General features: G+C 37.7%; 1 protein-coding gene across 8 annotated transcripts in view; it reads left to right on the top strand.

The window, feature by feature from the left end:
• Nucleotides 1–23,923, top strand: part of LOC309806369 (histone-lysine N-methyltransferase MECOM) — a 168,319-nt gene that overhangs the window by 87,487 nt on the left and 56,909 nt on the right. For 6 of the 8 annotated variants that reach the window (XM_082625161.1, XM_082625164.1, XM_082625163.1 and 3 more), the window contains exon 2: nt 20,411–20,545. The gene's annotated coding sequence lies outside the window, so the exon portion shown is untranslated. Of the gene's footprint in view, nt 1–16,896; nt 17,513–17,712; nt 17,756–20,410; nt 20,546–23,923 lie in introns of those variants that run through there. The other 2 variants (XM_082625162.1, XM_082625167.1) reach the window with 2 other exon arrangements.

A 23,923-nucleotide genomic window follows, 5' to 3' on the forward strand; every position in this document is an offset into this window, starting at 1 on the left:
TTTTTCATGTGTATTTTCCTAACAGACTACAATGAAAATACATTAATCAATGACAGGGTAATTGAAAAAATGTATGATGCCACAAACCAAGCATCGGTTACATTTATTCTTACTCCTATTATGATTTAGGTTTGGGAAAATCAAGTTCCTTCTCTGGCCTCTGTTTTCACATCCACAAAATGACTGTGTTATTACAAATATGCAGTATGGGTGCACTTGTGTCTCAGGAGTCTCTATTGGTCTTGAAAACACCCCTAGTGAATACTTGCTTTATGTATCTGATATTTATTATTAAACTGAGGTTAGTCTTCCTTAGGGTCCCTGTCAGTTAGTGGTTGGCCCAGAGTGATACTCATTGCCAACTCCCAATATCAGAAAGATGACATCTTTGGCAAGTTAGCAGGGCAATCTTTTAGGTCTTTATGTCTGAGGTATTGTAGCTTTGGGTAAAGATCACAGCAAAATATACAGTCAGATTAATTAGAATTTGAATCCCATCTTTAATACTTACCAGCTGTGTGACTTTGGGCAAGGTATTTACTCCATCATACTGAGTTTGTAAATTTTGTCATCTGCAAAACAAGGATAATAATCACTTATGGTGGTTAGTGAGTTGTTAAAGGAAATGATGCATAATAAGCACCTGACATAGAGTGGACACTTATATTCTACCATCTTGCCATCATCTCTTGCTTCTATTACTTCAGTAGCTTGCTAATTGGTCACCAGTATCCACTTGCTGCACCCCAATACGTTTGCCACATTGTGGCCATTATGGGTTTGTTTGTTTGTTTGTTTGTTTTTTTGCGGTACGTGGGCCTCTCACTGTTGGGGCCTCTCACTGTTGTGGCCTCTCCCATTGCGAGCACAGGCTCTGGACGCGCAGGCTCAGCGGCCATGGCTCATGAGCCCAGCCACTCCGCAGCATGTGGGATCTTCCTGGACTGGGGCACAAACCCGTGTCCCCTGCATCAGCAGGCGGACTCTCCACCTCTGCGCCACCAGGGAAGACCCCCATTATGCTTTTTAAAGATGAGGATTTGACAAAGACCATGTCTGGTTTCTTTTCAGAATGAATGAATAAATGAGTGAAATTAACAGGACAGACTAATGTTAGAAATAAACTATTTAAATAAACAGTTTTTTAAAAAAGCTAATGGATATATTTTGCCTACATTTCCAATCAACATCAAATAATTTACAAAAAAGTGATTACAACACAGAAAACAGCAGTGGGTTGTATGTATTTAGGCATTGTGCTTATGATTTAAAGTGTTTTGTGATTTTTGTTATTGTTTTTATTGTTATTGCTATTAAAAATGATTTGACTAGGTCTTCACTGTTAAACAAAATAGGAAGACTCATTATCTGAAACAAAGTGTTTCTAGTTTATCTACAAAGCACTACCTAGAGGTGTACCTTCAGTATGTTAACAGTTATTCTTAACTTTAAAAAAGAATTACTCCAAAAATTTCTTGACCTTACTTACTGCTTTTAGATTTTATCAGAACAATTATTTTTCACTGTTTCTTTAATTTATGCTGGCAGATTCACCCAGCATAAATCCATTTATGTATTAGAATCCATCAGGAAAATTAATCTCTTTGTTTAAAACACACACATGAATATACATATACCTAAGCTACTACAGTCTATACTTCAAAAACATATGGGGATGATTTGGGGATCATAAGGAACAATAGGATGCTGAGTTTTATCAAAGAAATTGAACAAACATTGAAAATACCTTTAACCTAACTCTAGCACATCGAAAGCTCCCCAGGAATATTCTTTTCCACTTCTGCCCAGTCTTTGAATGAGTGAAAGTCTCACCCTTCCATAAAGCTTCCCCTACCACACCAGCATCTCTTTCCTGCCTGAATCTCTGTAGCACTTATCATTCGAGCCACATAATTTAGTACTTAATGACTTACAGTCTTGTACTATTTGTTGTTCTTTCAAGTAGCTTAGTCTTGTCTCTCTAAATAGATTGCCTGGGCCTTAACAGCAGGGACAATGGTTTATATTAATGTTTCACTCCTTTTGGCTTCTAAACCTTATCTGGCAGCATATTTAGTAGGTCATTTCAACCTGTGAATCAAGAGCCAAGGAATTGAAGAGAGTGGTGTGGGATTGGGAAGAAATCTCAGAGTTATTCTGAAACCCAAGAGTCCTTGTAAAACTGTCTGTGTGTGCATGTATGTACATGTGGCTGTATGTACACAAAAACAAATTAGAAAAAGAATTTTAACTTAGATATTATAGACTTTTAAACTTGTAGTGTGTTTGTGATATATTGTCACATGCAAAAAAGGAAGTTATAGAATAATACGTAAAGTATAACTTTATTTTGGTGAATTTTTAAAAATTTGGTGTGAGCAAAGAATACAACAAGAAAAAACCCACATGGGACTGAATATCAATTACCTCAGAATGGTGAATCACCACCGTGTTGTGTTGTTTAGTTGGTAAAACAGTACGAATTGCTTTTATTATTTGAAAGACTTCCAAGAAAATGTTTAAAAATGAAAACTTCAAAGGAAATACCAAAGTGAAGTGAAGTGATAAATAAAATTACCAGGTCTCTAAGAGGAAAGAAAATTAAATTTAAATTCCGCCTCTTTGCCTGGATAGATGGAGAAGCACTGGTACAGCAGGCAAAAACATTAGCTAAGAAGTTCTATCTTCCAGCCGAAGGTCTACCACTTACCAGCACGAGGACCTTAGGCAAGTTCTCTAATGTCTGCATCTTTTTTCTCATTTTTATTGTGATAATTTTACTTGTCATACCATCTCATAGATTTGCATCATTTGTGACTTTTAATTAGCTAATCTAGGTGAAAGCCCCTTGCAAAGGATGATGTGTTATCCCTACCATGCTCTCTGTCACATCTGTTATGGTTTGGTTGGTAGTTTTGAAAACCTGGCAATCTCTCTGGGAACCTGTGGGAATAGCAGCCCACAGCTACTTTATCAGAAGTGGTTGCAACTCCCAGGAGAGCTCCTGCTACCACAGAAGAGGGGCAAGGTTCTAGTCCATGGCAGTGATGGGAAGGGAGAGAAACATTGATTGCTAATATTACTTTTCATTGCTGCCTTTGGCAGTGATACTGTTGTATTACCATTTTTCTAGGTTTAAGCTAATGTTGAGGGAACTCCTGATAACCAGTTTATCAGAGCCCCTTTACATTCAAAGATCAACATCTTAGTCATTTTATACACAATAATGAAAAATCAGTCTGAATCGGCAAAGCAACTTAGCCCTAATTTGGTACATGCTGCCAAACCCGTTGAAAGTTCATGATACACTAAATGAGGACTCTGGAAATAGGGAAACAAATCTTTCTGAAATCTGTTGTCATAATATCACCACCCTGAAACTTATGATCGCTGCTTTTTCTGCTTTCAATCCAAGATAGCCTAAATTCCAACAGGCTTTAGAAAGCTTTCCATAATTTGGCCTTATCAAGTCTTATTCACTGATGCTTCTCAACTTCACGGCTCTTGGGATATCCTAACGAGTTTATTGAGCAACAGTTCATGAGAGGAACCAGAGGCGAGTATTTGTTAGATGGGGGTGTGAAACCATCTCTTTCCAGCTGCAGGAGGGAAAGGGCAGGCTGAGGCTAAGTGCAGGCTGGGACGGTCGGGGTGCCCCTTCATGGGCCAGAGGTCTCTGACAGTCAGAGGACGCCAGGTGACTGAATTCTCCATAGGCACCAAAGGTCTTTGGCTGGTGTTTTTGGTATCTATTGCTGCATAACAATTTACCCCAAAACTTAGTGGCTGAAAACAATAATAAACATGTATTGTCCTCAGATTCTATGGTTTAGAATTCAGGAGCTGCTTAGCTAGCTGGGTTGTTCTAGCCCAGGGTCTCATCAGGTTGCAGTTAAGACAACAGCTACAGTCATCTAAATATTTGACTGGCTCTGGAAGATCCAACCCCACTCACCGCCCACTCACATTTCTGCCCCAGCCAACAGAAGAAATTTACACACCCCAAACTGAACAACCTCTGCTGAGATCCTCTAGATTCACACGAACATCTTACTTTGTGTGTGTCCTCTTTCCTTTTCCTTGAATGTTTCACCTCCCATTTTCCCCATTTTATTCACATTTTGAAGAATTGTATCTTTTAATAGCCTACTTTAAATATCGACTAAAATGTACTGAATTTCTGTTCAAGGTCTATTTTGAAAACATGAATCACTTCAATAGAATCATGAAGATTCCAATTTCTCTTCATGTGTTTTCTCTTACCTATCTCCGAAAATATTCCTTTCTTAGGAAATATTTCTCCCCGCTCCCAAGATTGGAATTCCTAGCTTAGTTGTTAGATGCCATAATGAATTTGCATTCTTGTCAGTTATTTTGGTTCTTTTCCTCTGCTTCTATATGTTTCCATTTTGTTTCTCAAAAAACAAACTGCTGCCTGTGTGACAGCAGATAAATTAGGATAAGAAAAATGCTTATTCCTCTTCTGATGTAGAGATGTCTATGGAAAAAAAAACATAAAGGGCGTTTATATAGAAGCTAACAGCTATTTTATAGAGTTAGAACTCCATTTAATAATAGTTAATGTTTATTAGGTGCTTATGTTCTAGGCACTGAGCTAAGTGCTGTGCATGGATTATCATGTTTAATCCTCTGTAAGATACTATCATTATCCTCAATTACAGATGAGGAAACTGAGGTGATAAGTAACTTGGCACATGTCACTCGCCTAGCACGTAGTGAAGCTCTGATTTAAATCCAGGCTGTCCTACTCGTGTCTGTACTTTTAATCACTATACTATTTCCCCTCCTTTTGAATGTCTACTATGTAGCAGGCATTATACTAAGAGCCATATATATATATATATATATATATATATATATACATATGTATATTCTCCATTGTTTAATTCTAATAACTTCCTATGCTATAGATGCCATTACCACAATTTTAAAGATATTGAAAGAAAAATTCAGGAAGTTTAAGCAGCTCAGTATCACATAACTAGCAGCAGATTCTATCCAGGGCTCCAACATCAGAGGGCTACAACTTAGCAGGAAACCGGGGAGAAACTGATTGCTCATGAGCCCAAGTGATTTTAGATTTGCAGAGAGGAAACCTGTGGTCTACTGAGCCCTGGGAAGAAGATCTTCTTGCTTCATTACGGCAGCTAACCACATTCAGCCCATCGCCTTCCCTGCTAAAGGCCACAAGATGTGGCATATTTGTGAAAACAGGTGATAGCATTGCCACCACATCCTAGGTGTGAATGATTTGACAGCAGGTTCATGTGAGTCATGAGCCACTGGGATCACCTGGACCATATTAAACAAAATCATTGGGAACAGGGAATAATTAGAGAAGAAATGTTGGTTTGCCATCCACAGGTTCTTTGACTGGAAGATACTTTATTTACCTTAATTATTTATCTCATCACTGCTATGGAATACTTTTCAAAGTCTAAACCAAATTCAGCAAATTTGCATTTTACTGAGGGCTTAGATTCTGCAGTGAACCAGTAATTGAAAATCAAGTGTAATCAAAATTTCCCTTGCTCAGCTCTTAAACCATCCAGTATGGACATAGATCACCTTGGCTTTGGTTGACCATGGAGAAAGTGGTGTTTTTGCATTCAGGTGCTGCATGGTGTGAAAAATACATATCTCTAAACCTAAGAGTCACACTCAATGCAGCAAGATACTCAATACAAAATACATTTAAACACTGATTCCTACTGAGGGAACAGATGATTCTTTCTCCATCTGATGCTCTTTTCTGGATAAAGGATCATTCATTCTCATTCTTGTTCTTGTTCTCTCTCTTTCTCTCTCTCTCTTCTCCATCTCCATCTCCCTCTTTCTATCTGTTCACAGTAGTTGAACATTAGTAACTTGAACGTGTATATGTTATGTTACAACACCACTGGGCTTTCCAAGACTGAAATGTAGCAAAATATACTTTATAAAGACTTTTAATGACTTTCTTGAAATATTCCAGCATTGGTTACCAAAGAGATATGTATAGGAAATGATAAACATTTATTATGATAATTTCTGCAGAGACAACAAAAACCACAGAATTAATACAAATGAACATGCTAAAGGACTTAATGAATCATTTAACTTTGATTCATCCAACTTCCTTTTTTTGAGGACATATGAACTTTGCTAGCTCTTAGAAGAGTGGAAGAGGGAAGAATATAAAACTATATTAGATACAATGTAATATTACACAAAAGCATGAATTTAAAATTTAAAATCTATAGCCATTTCGATCTTACCATCCTAGGCTTATAATTTTGACTTTCTCCATCTCATGACTGGATTCCATGGTTTATTTGTAAATTGATAGTCCAGATCACATGGGGAGAGAAATTATGTGTGAATCAAAGTGTGTTTCTTCTTTTCTTTTAAAGTATTTATGTCACTTCTGGCATTCTCCTTTCTAGTTGTAGGCACTGCATTAGCAAGCCTAGATTTGTTTTCCAGTCAAGAACTACATACCAAAACACAAATACCTATGAGAATCTGCATCTTGGAAATTGACCGGTACTTAATTCTGGAGTTTATAGACAGGCTATATTAGGATTTTATTTGAAGTTGAAGGATTGACTCAACAAAATTAACAGAAATATATTTTTAAAGCCACACCTGAAATCATGTCCATGTTTTCATAATGATACTGAGATCTTATTGGGTACTTTAACCACTATTGGAATATTTTGAAATTTTACTATTTGATATGTATCAAAAGATATGACACCCATTAAATGGATTATAAGCCTCACACTTTTCTGGCTCTACAGAGTTTTTATTTTTAAAGTGTCTAGTTATAGTCATTGACATAATAAAATGGAATTTTAGGATTTCTAATATAGGGAAGAGTGATATCTCACTACATCACTGGTCAGAACTTAGCATATTGATTGTTTTTTGATAATTCTGCAACTGGGACATCATAACTAGCATCCACCATCAGAATGTTGAAATAGGGCAGTAATTCTGGGCCAGAAATGCCTCACCATGCCTCCCCCTTTGTTTAGCACAGGCTTCTTTAGTTAGCAGTGAGCACTTCCAATAGATCACAAATTAATCACAGCCATTAGTGCTCTTTACAGAGGAGACTGTGTGGTTGCTCCTGCGAAATGTTCTGTTCCGCAGGATGATAGTTAATTCATCTGGAACAACGTTAGTTCATCAAGGTTTGTGGTTTATATAAAGATCAAATTCCTGTAATTTTGTACGCCATCTGATTTAATGTCCACTTAGTTTAGCAGTTAGACAGCCATTGGCAGGCACAACACAGGAATCCAATATCAAAAACTGGAGAAAAGGCCAGTTTAATTCTTAAATGTTTAATTCAGGCTTTGGTAGACTAAGATTAAATGACTGCTTTTCTTTCTCCTGGGGAAATATATATCTAGATAATGCCAAATCTTATTAAGAAGAGCCTAAATAATATAAAACATTGTGTGTAAATATGCCCATGGTAAAAAATCTATGCTTTAGAAGGGCTTATAATGGAAGAGGATAGGAAGGTGTGGGTTGATTTTGAAAGGAAATTGTACACATTTCTTTGGAAGGTTCTCAGACCAGATACTCAAGTAAAATTACAACAGTTCACAGGCAAAGGATCAGTTGGAGAGAGTTTACTGATAACCTCCTTTCTTTGTGAGTTTGATAGACCTTCCAAATGCTTTCAAGCTGAATGAAAAGTTGAGGCTTGCTTTTGTCTCTCTTTATCCAGCACTATTTTTTAGTAACAGTTTTGGTCAAGAGTGAAAACAGTCAATTAATAGAAAAATATTTAGGCAATACTTAGCAGTTTTTACTAGTATCAGCTTTGCTGAAACAGATGCAACATAATAAAAAGATTTATTTCCAAAATTGTTCCCCTTAGGTGTTCAGTGGAAGGGGAAAGGGGCTTTCATACATGTTTAACTATCTTTATTGATGCTCTATTAAACAAGCCAAAATAGGTTTCTTCACTGAAGGGCTTCTTAGACTTCTAGAGTCTTAGAGCATTTACCAGATTAATGTTTATTGTGAAGCTCCAAGATGGAGCTATCTTTACCTCATTTGACCACGGAACACATTTTCAGAGAATACCTGGTAACAAGTCATTGATGAGAAAATGCTGGTGTAAAGTGCATTTCTTGCCATCAGACAACTTATAGGTAGATCAGCAGATGACAGAAATATCCCAAATGACCCTAAATATGATGACTGACAAGTGAATGTTTTTGATAATGAGCACTGTAAGAATTTCAAGGAAAGAGCCTGGAGGGCTGTGTATGAGCTTGATAGATAAAACTCTGACTTCTCCTCCTTGAGCTTTTGTTTCATCTCCTGAATGCTCTTGAGTATCAGGGATAAGTAAAGCAAAGGGCCTGCGTGAACACAGTTAAAGGGCCAAGAGCTTCTACTCATCTCCCTAGTTAACCAGAACTTAGATTTGTTTAGAGGGAAGAATCAGACCATGGGCCTGGAAAGATAAATTTGACATCCACTTATAGAGAAGATTGCATTTTGAATTAGGAGCTTTATTTTCTAGCAAATTAGGAACAATTAGGGTTTTATTAGTGTGGTTTTTCTTTTTTAGCTTTTGTTTTCAAGTAAAGCAAAACATTGTCATAACTTTTTTACTCAGGAAGACTAATTTTTCATGTGAAGATGCCACAGAATTCAGGCCTAAAATGACAAGGGCCTGCATCAGGCCAGTGCCAGTGGGAAGGTGAGGGCCCTAAAGAAACAATGTAATAGCCGGTGACTGCTCACTGGGGATAAGGAAAAGGGAGGCATCCCAGATATTGTCCAGGGTTGGTACCCAGGTAAAGGGCCAACTCAGGTAGTTGGTATAGAAACACAAGTATGGGTGCATGGGGGGAGCAATAAAGTGCTACTCCTGGGAAGCAGCAGTGGTAGAAATTTCTATCTCTAGATTCCCTAAAAGAGAATTACCAGTGCATCAATTGATTCCCATGGGGGAACAGTGGTAAATAGTCCAGTTTCCTTAGATATTAAATATAACAATTCCTGATACAGTTGGCCATAATTAATTGATTCTTGCAGCGCAGTTCAAAGGTAGTTTAGCCTATTCTGAAAAGATGCTATTCAAGATGTGAATATGAATCAAACTTGATTCCATCCTTAAGAATTTTACAACAACCCTTTAAGGAGGACCACTGACAATTTTAATAATGCACACTGAAGAGCATTACAGATACAACTGTAACGTAAGGTAGAACTGACTGTCAACCAGGAGATGATTTGGGATAAAAGATGAAAAGGTCAAACCTGGTAGTTAGGGACCAGTGGTCATAGAAAAAGAGGTGGCTTTGAAGGATAGATAAGATTTCATCCAAGATAATGATGGCAAAATAAATTATAGGCTGAGGAACAATAATGATTAAAATTATAGTTATATTAGCAATATCAATAATAATAATAGTTATGTTTTCATTGACCATATGCTAGGTGTCATGCATGAGTCTAAGTAATTTACATACATTACCTCATTTCATTTTCAAAAAATACAATGAGTTTATACTGAATTGTTAGGCAACTGGAACCCATTGAAGGATTTTGACCAGGGGAGTGAGTAACAGCTGATGCATGGGAAGATGAACAGTGTTGAGCATAAACTAGTGGGCGGGTGAGTGATGGTCAGAATAGGAAGTTATTGTGATAATTCAGACTAGAGGTAACAAGCATCCGAGCTAAGCATCCAAACTACATAGGAATGAAAATCAAGGAAGAACCCAATACACTTTTTTCAACAAACCCCTACTGAATACCTATTCCATGTCTGACGTTATGTTAGTATCTGGGCAATAGAGGCAAATGAGAGAAACCCAATTCCTACCATACTGGCACTTAAAGTCCACCAGAGGACGTTGCAGAGAATACATTGATAATGTATGTCCAATGTATGTACATTGGACCTTGATAATGAATATTGACCGAAAACTAGTCTGGATGTGTGTGTGTGTGTGTGTGTGTGTGTGTGTGTACATGGCCTCCTACCCCAGCTTTTAGGGCTCTTGGATCTCAGTGGTATTTCACCTCTGTCTCAGAATTCTCCCACTTACTGATTGGCAGAGAACACAGTGGGTGGGACAGAGCAGACTCAGCTGCAAGCCAGGCAAAGACGGACATCTTTGGGGATAGCACAGCTTGAGAGAAAAAAAACATTTTTCTTAAAATTCTTCTCTTCCATAGGTCAGGGTAAGGATTAGGGCAACTGACACTGGAATGGAAGAAAGAGGATAGAAAAATACTTATACTTTGCTGTTCCCTAAAGTACAAACCAGACTATCTTCCTCATTGTGTGTGTATGTAAGTCTAGTCTAACCCATTACCCAAACACAAAAACTGTGAAACTTAGTGTTTTGACCTGTTCCCACGAACTCAGAGCAGTTCACACTCATATTACCCAATTTATTTTCCCAACACTCCTATTAGGCTGATACTGTGAAACTTTCATAGAAAGCGACTCAAAGGTTAAGTGACTTACCCAAAGGCAAACAGGTAGGAGAAGAGATGGGAGCAGAGAAAGGTCTTCCAACTCACTTCTTCCACAAGATTACAAGTCTAAAAGCACTCTGAAATGGTGTTCCTAAAGCCTCAGGAAAGAAGTTGACTGTGGATTTATTACATAATGTGCTAAATGCTGTCTTGAAAATTGACTTAATTTAAATTGATAAAATAATAAAAAATTAATTCCTAGCAGTTGAGGTTAATTCCTAAAGCCTTAATTTAGGACCTTAATTCTTTGATCTAAAGTGAGGAAGAATGAGAGATTTGGCTTTTTGGGACAACTTATAATCAAGATCCAAGTTATCTTTTATAAAATAAAAAAGATTATAGTAATTTTTTTCCAGTGATCTGAAAATGCTTATTGTCTGAACAACCAGGTTGATGTGTTATGTGTTCTTTTATGAATATTTATCTCAGTTTTGTGGATATTTATTTCCTCATCATTTTTTTCTTGAATATATCTTTTGAGGCATATGCATCATTGTATTAAACATATATACTTTTGAGGGATAAGAAAGAGAAAAATAATGATATTTTGACTCTTTTTCTCTACCAAATTTTACTACGACGTATTTTATTAAAGTTTTTATTTTATCACAATGTATTCATTTAAACTTGGTATAAATTTTTTGTTGTTGTTGTGCTTTAGCCACAAAATAACCACTCAGCATAATGGCTTAAGACTGAAATACATCAAAATACCCCAACAAAAAATATTTTAAATATGGCAGCCTTAATTGGAGTTTTGGAAATAAATCTTTGAGTATAATAATTTTTCACTAGAGCTGTTGTCTCAGGAAAGTATTTCATCTTAGTTTCCAAAGAGCTGCTATCATTACTAAATATATTTAAAGTTGAAGCAGAAAAAAAAAAAAAAAGGATCACGTTTATTCTGGGCAAATATACTATAAAACACTCATCTGTTAAGAAAGTCATCTGCATTTTTTAAAAAAGATCAGATAGGTGATTATGTTTGTGTAGTTAATTAATAAAAAGGGAAGTAGGTAATGATTCACTAGGGAAACTTTTCTATCACAGTATCTGTTAGGAGGGATCCCATGCTGGAGGGACAATAACGGGGTGCTAATTCTGAACGCACACAAGGCTGTCCTACAAAGACATCGAGATTTGTAGGAAATCAACCCTCCAGCAGTCCTGGCAAGCCAGACTGACCCCAGCAAATGAAAATAATCAAAAGTAATTAGAAGCGTGCTGGACTACTCCTCGGAGAGCCAGGCGGGAGAGTAAACATGCCTGAATCCTCGAGCCACTGCGAAGGCCCATGTCTGAGCTGTTAGGTGCCCTGACCTTGTCCACATAAAGATGTGATTTATGAAGTGCAGGGCACAGCAGCAGGGCTTCTGTCTTCTCCTGGAGAACCAAATTACTGAGGTGGAGATTAACATGCTTTCAGTCGGGCCCATTTCCAGACCAAGGGAAATTTTTTATTTACATTTTTTTTTACCTTTAATTTCCTCTTTTCTTTCTTTCTTTCTTTCTTTCTTTCTTTTTTTTTAACAGTTTCCCCACCCCCATAGAGTTAAAAAAAAAAAAAGTCCATCAAAAGAGACCAGAAATATCTCTCCTGAGCAGTGGTAATAACGTATGCTGGTGACCGGACATCCAGAGCACTTTTTATTTGTAAACTCTTATTGTGCGTGACCGTTTTTTTTGCTGGGTCTACCTACCCAACATAACAGGATTCATCTTTAAGTTTAGGGAGCCAAGCTTGTGGAATACTCCCCTGACTAAAACATATAACTTAAAATTAAAATATTACCTTTGATTCCATGGCTTCCCAATCTAGTTTATCTTGCCTATGATTCTTCATTACAAGGCTTACCTATTAAGTAAAAAGATTTGACAGAAGAAATTGTAGGTGGTCAAGAATTTGGAGGGAAGGAAAGAGGAGAGACAAATTGGAGTTTCTGTATTGGGAGAAATATTTATATGCAAATCAGTGGGAAATCTCTTGAGTCCTAAAGATGTACTTATATTTTTTTCTTAGCTTTGTATCAGTTAAGTTAGGTAAGATTTTACAAAATCCGATTCTGATGTGGAAAAGGAAGCATTGATTTTCTTTTTAAACACACATCAATATCCATACATGAAGCTAATTTAATTAGCAAGCAGTTATTGTTCAGCCAAATGTCAATTTCTCAGATTATTTCATGCTTCTTGATGTGAGCTGTAAGCAACAGGATTTAACAGGATCTCTATGAATGAAACTGAACTTGAGAAAGTAAAAATGCACTTGTATGTTCTTGAAAAGCTACAAAAAACAAAACAAACAAACAAATAAAAAAAAACCACCAAAAAACCAAAAAAAGAAACCCAAAACAAAACAGCATTAAAACAAAAATGTCAGGCTTGGAGCTCAGTGTATATTTAGTGGCCTCAAGAAACCCAAATCTACAGAATTAAGGGAACTCTACTTAGGCTGAGGTTATAAAGTGCCTTCCTCTATAAACTAAAAACATAATGTCAGGGTGAATGGGAACATACTTTATTAACTTTATGGTATTGAAAACTGCCAGCAAGTTGTCTTGTTTTTAAATATTGTCCTCTGTAGAGTGTTACAGGGTTGTTTGTCCACAGGAAGCCTATTAAAAGTGGACAGTGCAGTCATTTCATCTGGCTTTGGCTGGACTGCTTTTCTTTCCTTTAATGATGTGCTGGAATGTACCATGCCCATAGGGTCTCCATTAGCAGAACTTTTACTTCTGGGACAACCATGAAGTTTAAGGCTTAAAAGAGGCATCAGCTTACAGTCTTGTGGGAATCACTTGAATACTGGGGTACTAACTTCTTACTGCTTTAACTAATATATTGACTTATTTTAAATAAACAGTTACACAATGAAGGCAGAGCCAGTGGCCTTATTGGAAATCTTTGAGCCTTTTAAAAATTCTGCAATCCACGCAGATGGGGGAGGAAGGAAGGGGCCTGAGGAGGGTTTATGCCCTTTTCAGGCCAGGAAGAAAACACATTAACCTCTCCCACCCCAGCCCTGCCATCAGCCAAAGGGGGATCTTTACAGCTCCCAGAAAATCTATCAAGTCACACTCAAACCTCATATTTTCCAATGACTTTTTCCTGGTAAACAACAATTAACAGAACAGGGCAGAAAAAACGATCATTCCTTCTGGAAAAGTGTTTTTAAAGTATGATTCTTTTTTAAAAAATTGCCACCAAATCACTCTATGTTCTGCTTTTAAACTGTACATTTGTTGTTGTATGTTCTCCTATTCCGTTCCCTTAATACTTAGATCATCTGTGCTGATACATGTTTGCAAATTAAAGCTGGTTTGAGATTATAGTAAAACCATTATTTTTAATAGCCCATTTCAAGGGCAGCGCTAAACACTGCAGAACACGCATGTTACTGATTACTGCTGAGCAGACAGCAGCTTTTGCAGACTAATTTGTAACTGGGAACTACTGTAAACAGATTTCACCAGAAATCCCAAGGAATAAAGGGAATTGGTGGTGGTATTTGTCTCCTTGTATTTGTTTATTGTTTTAGAAAACTCCTGATGTTGAGCCAGTTAACCGGGGAGCAAAGCAAGCCCCCCACTGCAAAAAACCTTTTCCTACAGCCCTCCGGCTTCTCTTCCGTGTCACTTTTGATCAGGGGAGGGAGGTCAGGGTCTTGTCCTAAAGGGTTATTATTGAAATAGCCAGAGGCTCCTTTCATGAGAATCAAGGCCCTTCTAGCTACTCCGGGATTTCAGGACCCCATTTTTAAACTTCAAGTTGCGTCGTCAGGAAGAAGCGAGGTCCGTGAAGTTATCACAGTATAGTCAAAGAGGGGAGGGGGCGGGGGTGGTGGAACGAGAGGGAGAGGAGAGAGAGAGAGAAGAAATACTGAGATCTGATGTTTGCCGAGGTCCTTTAGTCTTTCTCACAAGTTATTCAGTGGAGAACCTGACTGAGGATGATGACATTAATAAAATAATAATGATAAGGCTAAATAATCCCCTATCTCTCTAGATCAATCTTCCAAGGACTTAGAAAGAAAGTGTTAACTCTTTTGGGCTCTATCTGAGGAAGAGAATTTCATGCGTAACAATAGCCTTAGCTCAGGTCCGTGTCTGCGGGGCTGGACTGCAGGGTGCACCCATCCGGGCTTGAGGCTCCGGAAGGCGCAGGATCGCGCGGGAGGCAGAGGGCAGAGCTCGGCTGCCGGCACCCGGCGGGAGGCAGCGGGTTCACCTGGGTGGCTGGAGCCGCCAGCGCCGCTACTTAATTCGGGGCGCAACGCCATCTACCGGCCTCCTGACGCACCTGCAAGTGCTCAGACCTTGAAAGTCGCCCCGCCTCCCCTACCCCGAACCCAATATAAGGGAAAAAACTCCGAGGCCCTTTCCACGATTCCTAATTTAGCCAGGACCTGCCACTGATTCCATACGAACTTCTGTTTATCCACCGACGTTTCCTCCTTTTCAGAGCAGCTTTGTAAAGGGCAAGGAGGTGGGGGCCAGAGACAAGGGCAGGGGATTGGGGCGTTGAGCTCTCAGACCCCCTGATCAGGCCGCACTGTCTGAAGCAATCGGTTCCCCAGATTACTTGTATTTAACACACAATGCATCATAAAACAAATCCCTCATCCTGACAGGAAGAAAATAGAACAGCTCATAGCTCGAGCCGGTCTAATTTATGGCTAAATTAAAAAGAAAAAAAGGGGTCGGGGGAGCTCCTACAATGGGCAAGTTGAGGAAGGGCAGGAAATCAATGGCAGCAGCAAGCCCGGAGCTCTTAAAGGTTCTCAAGCGCCGAATTCTATGGGAATATCTGACCGGGTTTTAGGTTATTTACAAAGGATTTTTCCTGTCCTACCTACCATTGCTGTGCGATTTTCCCGCAAACAATGGCCATTATCTGAAATAACAGTTCAATGTCACAGATAACAGGCCACCAAAACGAATTAGTCACCACCTCTTGTCATTTTCTCCCTTCCATCCCTCCCTTTTGTTACTATTTTTGTTTTTAAATCAGCATTTTGAGGAAATACAGATCTACTAGATTTACACGTCTATTTGCACTTGGAGAAAACAAAAAGGGACTTGTACCGTCTCCGTTTGCAGATGAAGTTTAACATAAACGCGCTTTCCATCCCGTCTCTCTCCACCCCTCCCCCTCAAGTGTCCCTTGACTCGCTTACTTTGCTTAACTTTCCATTGTTGAGCTGAGAAGTTGGATTTTGTCCATTTGTTTTTATGAATGGAGTTTTGTGATAAAAAGCGTTTATTTCCATTTAACCGATGGATTTTACTAAAATCTCCAAGCTTGGCTGGAGTAAATCCGTAGACACTTTTATTTTGCCATGCATTCCCTATATTCTTTCTTCCAATGTTGTTTCTGGAATGTGTTGATAAAAGCTGACCATATATATTAGAAAATTATTAATCACCATATAGTACTGATTCCCCCAAAACAACAGTTATGATGTTAAAAGTTAAAAAATAATCTGAGTTATCAATTCCACTTTGGAGCATTCATGATGTTTTAGTTAATGTATCAGAGAATATAGCAAACACTCACCAGACAATCGTCTACTTCTCTAAGCCCCTAATACGCTATTTGGGCAGGTTATATGCAAATAATGTTTCAGATTTTTAAATTCCTTCTTCTAAGAAAAATATGGTTTAAAAAGTAGCATGCTCTTCTGCTGACCTAACTATGATAATGAAGGGAAAAATCAAAGTACGAATTTCAATAATAATAATAAATACTTAACAGAAAACTGGAAATGTCCTTTTCAACTTTTTAGGCTACTGTTTTCGGAGAATTTCTAAAGTAATTATGGTTAGCGTGAGCCAGCGTCTCTTCACCCTAAACCTCCTCCTCGTCCCCTCCAGCGCCTCACCCCCAGCCTCGTGCACACACCCTCACACCCCGAAAGCCCTTCTCCACCCCAATACTCCCACCCCCAACACACACACACACACACACACACACACACACACTTACACTTGGGCTTTCAGGACACCGAAACAGAGGATATTTCCCTGGGGAAAGAAATCCTGCCTGGCGAGATCACCCCATTGGTTGTTTACCCAGAGAGATCTACATGTTTAAGGGGGATGGTGCATCCGTAATCAGTCTGTCCCTATAGGACTGAGTCTTGGCGACCTTTTTGTGACCTCTCTCGCCAGAGGAGGCTGCTGTCACTTTAAAAATTTACTGAAAGAGGAGCCTGTCTGGCTTCCGATCACTCTGGGCGGCGGGAGATAGCTCCCTTTCTCCCTCGCCCCGGGTTCTTTCTGGATGGCCGAGCAGATCCTCTTTAAAGAGACAGTTCATGAAATAGAAACCCGGCGGCTGAGCTACGAGTTGCGAAAGGGGACGATCCCGTGAGGGTCTAGGACCGGGCAAGGCTCAGCGGAGGATCAGAAAGGGGGCTAGAGCTCCCCTCGCCTCCCCAGGCCCCCCCACCTTTTCAAACTCTCCTCCTCCTGCTTGTATCTCCCCCCACCCCACCCCCCACCCCACCTTGGAACTGGGAGAGAGAAGTGGAAGAAGTTTTAGTGGGTTTCAGATAACTTTCATTACACATCGGGCTGATAAGAGCAAGAGAAAGTGAGAAAAGAGGGAGGTGATGTGAACCAGAAGGAATAGCTCGGAACTCATTTAGGAAGGGGGAAAAAAGCCAAAACACACCAAACTCGGGTCACCCAGACGAGAGGAGACTTCATTTCTGGTCTTAAAAATACACTGTTGGCGGACAATAAATCTGAAACTCGTGGTCCTGGCGAGCAGATCCTAGAGACGGACAAAGTTATCAGAGACCATTCGGAAATCGAGACGCGAGGCTTTTTTTTTTTTTTTTTTAAACATCTCGAAATGTGGCTCGGGATCGTATGAAAGGATTTTCGTGCAGGAAACCTGGGGGCTGCTGATTATTTTATTTTGTTTGTTTTAATTCTTCTGTGATTGCCTTTTATTGCTGAGTTGAGGCCATAGAAATCTTAAGGTAAGAGAACTCACTTTAAAAAAAGAAGTCCTGGCGATGTGCATAGTTTGTTACTTGGGACAGTTTCCTGCCTTGACACCCCTTCTCCGGGGCGCCCCCCGCCCCCCAGCCTTCTTTTCCTACTTGCCCGCAGTCTCGCGGAGCCCTGTGCTTATCTACGTTGCCGGGACTGGCGATTTCCTTGTTCCTCCTGTGCAACGGTGTGGTCTGGACGCGTCTCCGGGGTGGGTCGTCCGGCCTTCGGTGGGTCTCTCTGCCGGCTGTCGGCCTCCTTTCCTCGCGCTCTTCTCCTCCTTCCCCTCCCTCCGTGTGTCTGTCCGTCGGTATCAGGGACTCAGAAGGTGGGGTTGCCAAAATCTGAATTCCTGGCACCGGCCACGCGACTTTGGAGCCGCTTTCGGCCGAGTTCCACCTTGCCAAGTAACAGCTTTGCTGTCCAACATCGTGTGCTGCTTCGCGAGAAAGTCACATTCGAACCCTTTGGCTAGATTGTGGGGATTTTTTTTTTTTTTTTTTTCCTTTCGCTGTTGGATTTTTGAAAGGGCCTTTCTCTAAAGTCCACCTAAAGGGAATTTTTTTTTAAAGCTATCTTTGGAACTTGACAGCTTTTAAAAACACAGGAGTGTGTTCGATGAAATGACGGAAGATGTGTTGTTACTTTATTTTATTCGAGATTTCCGAGACGATTAAGACATTTGGGAGACAAATGCAGTTGTGTTAGCAAATCAGAAGCGAATAATTCACCCAGGGGGGAAAGGTTTCTGGAGAAAGTTAAGCTTTTGTCTTGGGGCAAGAATACGGAGAGTAAGAAAGTTAATACGTTGGTGAAATATTTGAATAATCGTATTGCATGTATGTAAAAAGACATTCTTTGGAAATGAACCTGTTTTTAAATTAATTTCACTGTTGACAGTGGCAATGGCAATAATGTTAACACAGAGTAAAATTACACCTAGAATTTTTATGTGCATATGCAGTACTTACCCTGCCCTTGCAAAAAGGGAATGCTAGAAAGCTAAGGGAATAAATGATTTTTGACTTTGAAATTAACAAGTTTCCCACATCTTTCTGCAAATATGAAATGGAATTGGTGTTGCATTTCACTGCCTTCACCCTGTTTCCTTCATTAAACATTTCTCTAGTGTGTTAGTAGAACTACCTTTTTTGGGGGGGAGGGGGGCTAGTCAAGAAAACAAACAACAAATATCAACCAGAAATCAAAGAAACCAAAAAACAACAATCCCAACCTTTTACTCTTTTAAAGTGTGTATTGCTGATGTTATTTATGCTCCTTCCAGACATGTGAGGAGGGGGGTAATCTCAAGTTGCCATTTAAGCTGCTCAGCATTGAAAATTGAAGAAAACAACTTAAAGTTTGTAATTTTATAAATGAGAAATTGTTAAAATCTGTTCTTCTCACTAGAGAGGGTATTTAATATAGACTTTTTGTTGGTGGTGGTGCGAAGAGGCCTCCTTGAAAAAGACTTGATTTGTGTGTGTGTGTGTGTGTGTGTGTGTGTGTGGCAATTATCATTCCTATCTTATGTTTCAATTTTTCTTTTTAAAATTGTGGGACTACTTATTGCCCTTTAATTGCCTCATGGCCAAAGGCTTATTCATAATGCCTCTTGACTAGAGCCCTCAGAGTACTGGGCTTCTTCTTGAACTTTGTGGTGAGTTAATGACTTGAATCTGCAACTGGGTGATTACCTGAATTCTGTGCAAAATTGCTTTTGGTCTATGCACCTGAGTGTATAGTTTTAACTTTTATAGGTATAGATACAGCAGAGTTCTGGGGGGGGGCGGGGAGGGGGTTATTTAATTCATCAATTAATTTTCTAGACTATATTGTTTAGTCTTTGATAGGAAACTCCCTCAAGTTTGTGCTAACTGATTGACATTAACATTACCAGACTTTCTAGCTATTTACCACCAGGTCAACAACTATGCAGCTTTTAATATTGATGTTTAAAACATTATTGCTACTATTGATTCCGAATAGCCTTGTTTAAGTAGACAAGACCTTAAAAATGGACACTTCCCATCTTAATTTTTCTTTAATAGGTATCCTGAGTAGTGATTAATATTTAGCATAGGCCAAACATAAAATCTCATGAAAAATAACAACACTAACATACACAACCATATATAATGATGGCAATTTATGTCAACATTCTTACATATTTTTTACTTGTTCACAAGCCAGTTTTGGTATTTTACTTCCGAAACATAAAATTGAAATGTGCATTGGCATGTGTTACCTAAAAATTTAGGTTGACATATTTTGCACAAGTGTTTACCAATTATTTATTTTCATTTGTTTTTCTTTAGTTTGGTCGGAAGCATCAGTGAGACAAATCTTATTATCTTCTTCAATTACGGGTGTGATTTGTTTCACAGTAGTGCAATGCAAACTGAAAAGGAATTTGACAATATTTAGATTAAAGTTTTTAAATTGCACTAATTTAAAGTGAAAAAAATGTGAAAGTATACACTTACAAGGGAAGATTATCTGAACCTAAAATATTGACTTGTATAGTTTAGAAATATTATGTTAATATATGCTGTTCAATATTATTTTTCGTAAAAATCACATTGGATAAAATTAAGGCAATGGCACTCATTCATTCATAACAAGGAATCGAGCATTTTAAAAACCAATTAATCAGTTTTTGTAATAATTTACAATTGCTTTGTTCCTTTAAAGGCAGGACATTGCCACTTCTAAGATAACTTATTATTATTCCTTCTTTATTAATATGCATGCTGTCTGACTTTTTTTCTCTTAAGGATCCAAAGGAGGAATCATATATTTGAATAAAATATTTTCAAGCAATTAACCATTCTAATGAATGAACTGATAATGGAAATTGATTGTTCTCGTCTTCTTCCTTCTAGATCTTAGATGAGTTTTGCAATGTGAAGTTCTGCATAGATGCTAGTCAACCAGATGTAGGAAGCTGGCTCAAGTACATCAGGTTTGCTGGCTGTTATGATCAGCACAACCTCGTTGCATGCCAGATAAATGATCAGGTATGTTGTAAAGATTTTCTTGTCTTTCTTGGAGAGCACTAAAGTATCAGTGAAGCCTGAAGAATAAAAATAACAGTGAGCTTCAGTAGACCCTTGTGGCCTGTTTGTCGATATGGTGAAAGGTAATGCCCAAATATAAGATGCATAAAGTCATTTTCAGTACTTCTTTTTTGGGTAGTTTTTTCATTTTGTGCTAGTAAACTTCATAAATGCTCTAGTTTTCTGGGAATGACTGAATGATTTAAAAACTGAATACTACTTATTAGTAGCTGTTCTTTACCTTTTTTTTTCTTTGCTATCATAATAAGGAGACATTCATAGAAAGTACTGAACTAATCAAGAACATTGAATTTATGCAGAAATTGGAAGTGATACACTTGAAATATTATATAGATTTTATTTTAAATAATAGGTAGAGGTATATGTCTGATCTATGTGTGAACTTGTCTGATTATGCATTTGATTTGCCTAATTATAAATGAGAAACACTTTTAGATTAATCAAGTAACATTTTTTGTTGTTGTTTATGTGAAATGTTTAAAAGTATCACTGCTGGAAATTGCTTTATGGAGGCTCATGCAGTGAGGTTAACTTTAATAACAATAACTATGAAACAAGATCATGAAAATATCAAGAAACATAGTTTGCACTCAATAAAGTGAGGTTATGAATCTTGTAACTTAGTATGACAATACTTAAAACAACAAGAACTTCAACCTGCTAAATTTTGTTTTATAAACATCGTTGAGTTAGAATATAGTTATATTATCATCGTTTATTCCTTTTAAACCGATGGTTATGTAAATCAAATATGTTTCAAAGACCATATTAAAATGGTTGCTTGGCAAATCTACTATGAAAATCACCACCAAGAAAAAGAAAAGTTTAAATTAGATGTTTCCATTTGAAAGCTGGTAAGTAATGCTAGCGTCATATGGTCTAAAACTCTGTTTCAATCATTGTTATGAGATTATTCTTTGGCATTTTACCAGCTACTAGATAATTTTTACTGACTAAACTGTATAAGAGGTAGTAAATATAAAATTAGGTTTAGATGGGAGTTATTTTAAAATCTTCAACATATATCAAAAATAATAAACCAATCAACTGTTTTTTTCCCTTTGTTGTAAGAAAACAAGAGACATTATTGACAAAGGAAAACATTATTAAATTAGCTATTGATCGTAAGCAGAAAATATCCCAAGTCCGTCATATGAGTTACTGTCACCATCAACAGCAAACATTTCTGAGCACTGACTATATGTAGGTGTGGGAATTACATAGGTGTTGTAAATGAGTGAATTGTGCGTGTGATGCTTCCTAAAAAAGGAACTGAAAGACCTCAAAAGGCAGCTGTAAGATGAAATAATGTAATTATATCATAATAGTTATTTGCTATCCATATTTACTGACAACAGGAGCTATTTCCTTAGACAGATAAAACTGTTGTAGGATCAGTGAAAAGATGGTTGAAGAATGAGACTTGTGGCCAATACATTTTTTCATTTAATAGTTATGGGTCTAATATTTTTTAATAAATATACTCTTGTCCTTGGGAATTGTGATCTCATTAAAAAGGAAACTATTTTGCTGTTCTTAAGTATGAATTAGATTGCTTATTAGAGTAGGCATTTATAATTTTCACATGGTTCCTTTTGAGGTACACATTGTAAAAGGCATTGCTTTCGAAAGAAAATATGATGGTTTTGTATCTTAGTGAAGAGCATGTTTACATATTTTAACTGAAGAATCAGGGAAAATAGTTAATCAAGAAAACCATAAAAGGCCAATATTAGACATACACTATTATTTCTGTAAGTTCTCATTTTAAACTTATGTATTATGCTGGCAGAAATCTAAGATGGTAAGAGAGTACATATCAAATAACATAGTTGTGAAATTGACATTATATGGTCAAGTACATTCACCCATAAACAATGAGAGGAAAGTCAGAGGTAAAAGTCAGACTTGTGTGATAGACATATATGCATACAATCACACTTAACCCAGTTGACAAGACAAACGAGAGCAGACATCAAAATAGTGTATGCATATATTATAAACATACTCATCTATAAGCATGTATGCATCTTTTCTAAAAGCCAATTAAGACTAGCAATTCCAGGCAGCTTTGAAATGTGAATGTTGGACTAGGTGCAATGATAAAAGAGCTGACTAAAGAGATTCTCTAGGTCTACTTTTTCACTCTGTTTTCTGTGAGGAATAGGAGCTGCCAAATGGTGAATAAGCACAACTCATCTCATAATGAACGCTCCCACTGTGTGAGATATTATTTAATATCCAGATATAAAGAGACACCCTGGATCAGGAGTAATTATTAAACATTAACAACATCAACTCACCTGCACACACAAAAGCAAATTAAGCACGCGACAAAAAACTGTAAAAAGTGTTCCTCTTTGCTCTGATTCTTAGATAGAGCTCAAGTTTATAAAATGAATTTTAAATAAGTCCTGGGCTTTAAAAATGAAGAATTTCAGGGGAATCTTTCAACTGCAAGCTAGTCATTGTAATAATTAGGGCATCCAACAAAGAGGGGAGAAGATGACCTAAAACAAAAAGGAGGGTATAAATTATAGTTTACTTTTGCAAAGATATGTATTTTTTAAAATTCTAATATTAAAGATCAAGTTTAGTCAATTTGGATCAGTTTTATAATGATGTGAAGGAGTTCTACAAAAGAGAATTAATGTGTCTGCTAAAGATGATAATACAGTTTGATAATAGTGGGACAGTCAAAACACGTTGTCTTGGGTAAAACTTGTATTTGATTTGTTTGGGGTGATGAGGTACTTAGAAACAGCCTAGGTTTAGATTTTCAGGTAAAGCTGATAAAGCGTGCAATCTGTTTTGTATCATAAAGGCAAAGGCTATTCAATGAACATTTTCCTAATACCTCTCTACAAGCATTTTATTTGAGGGGATTTTTCGGAGTTTAAATCTTCCAATAGATTTCTGCACGTTATTTTATTGCAGATTTCTTTTTTTCAGGCGAGAGTGAGCTTTGTGGCAGCTTTTTTCTTGACAGTGCTGCCTAGAAGACTCGAGTTTATTGTTTTTTAGATGTCTTTTTCCTTTCATGTTTTCAAAATTATTGCAGTGATGTTTTTGGAGATAGAAATTCTGAAAACATTGGCATACTTGCTAAACCATAATTTCTAAGCAGCTGCAGCTTCTGACTGATATCCTTATTCCCCCCTGAAAATATTGTATTAACTACAGTAATTTATCTTTGTAAAAGAAGGCCGCACCAAAGACACTAGTAAATTAAGTCACACTCCAGTCATAAAATAGTAGATCCACTAAAAACACCCAAGGCTCTTTATCCTTGAAGTCCTAATTATTTTTCCCCTTATT

The sequence above is a fragment of the Mesoplodon mirus genome (assembly GCF_964341445.2).
Source record: "Mesoplodon mirus genome assembly, chromosome: 6".
NCBI lineage: Eukaryota > Metazoa > Chordata > Mammalia > Artiodactyla > Ziphiidae > Mesoplodon > Mesoplodon mirus.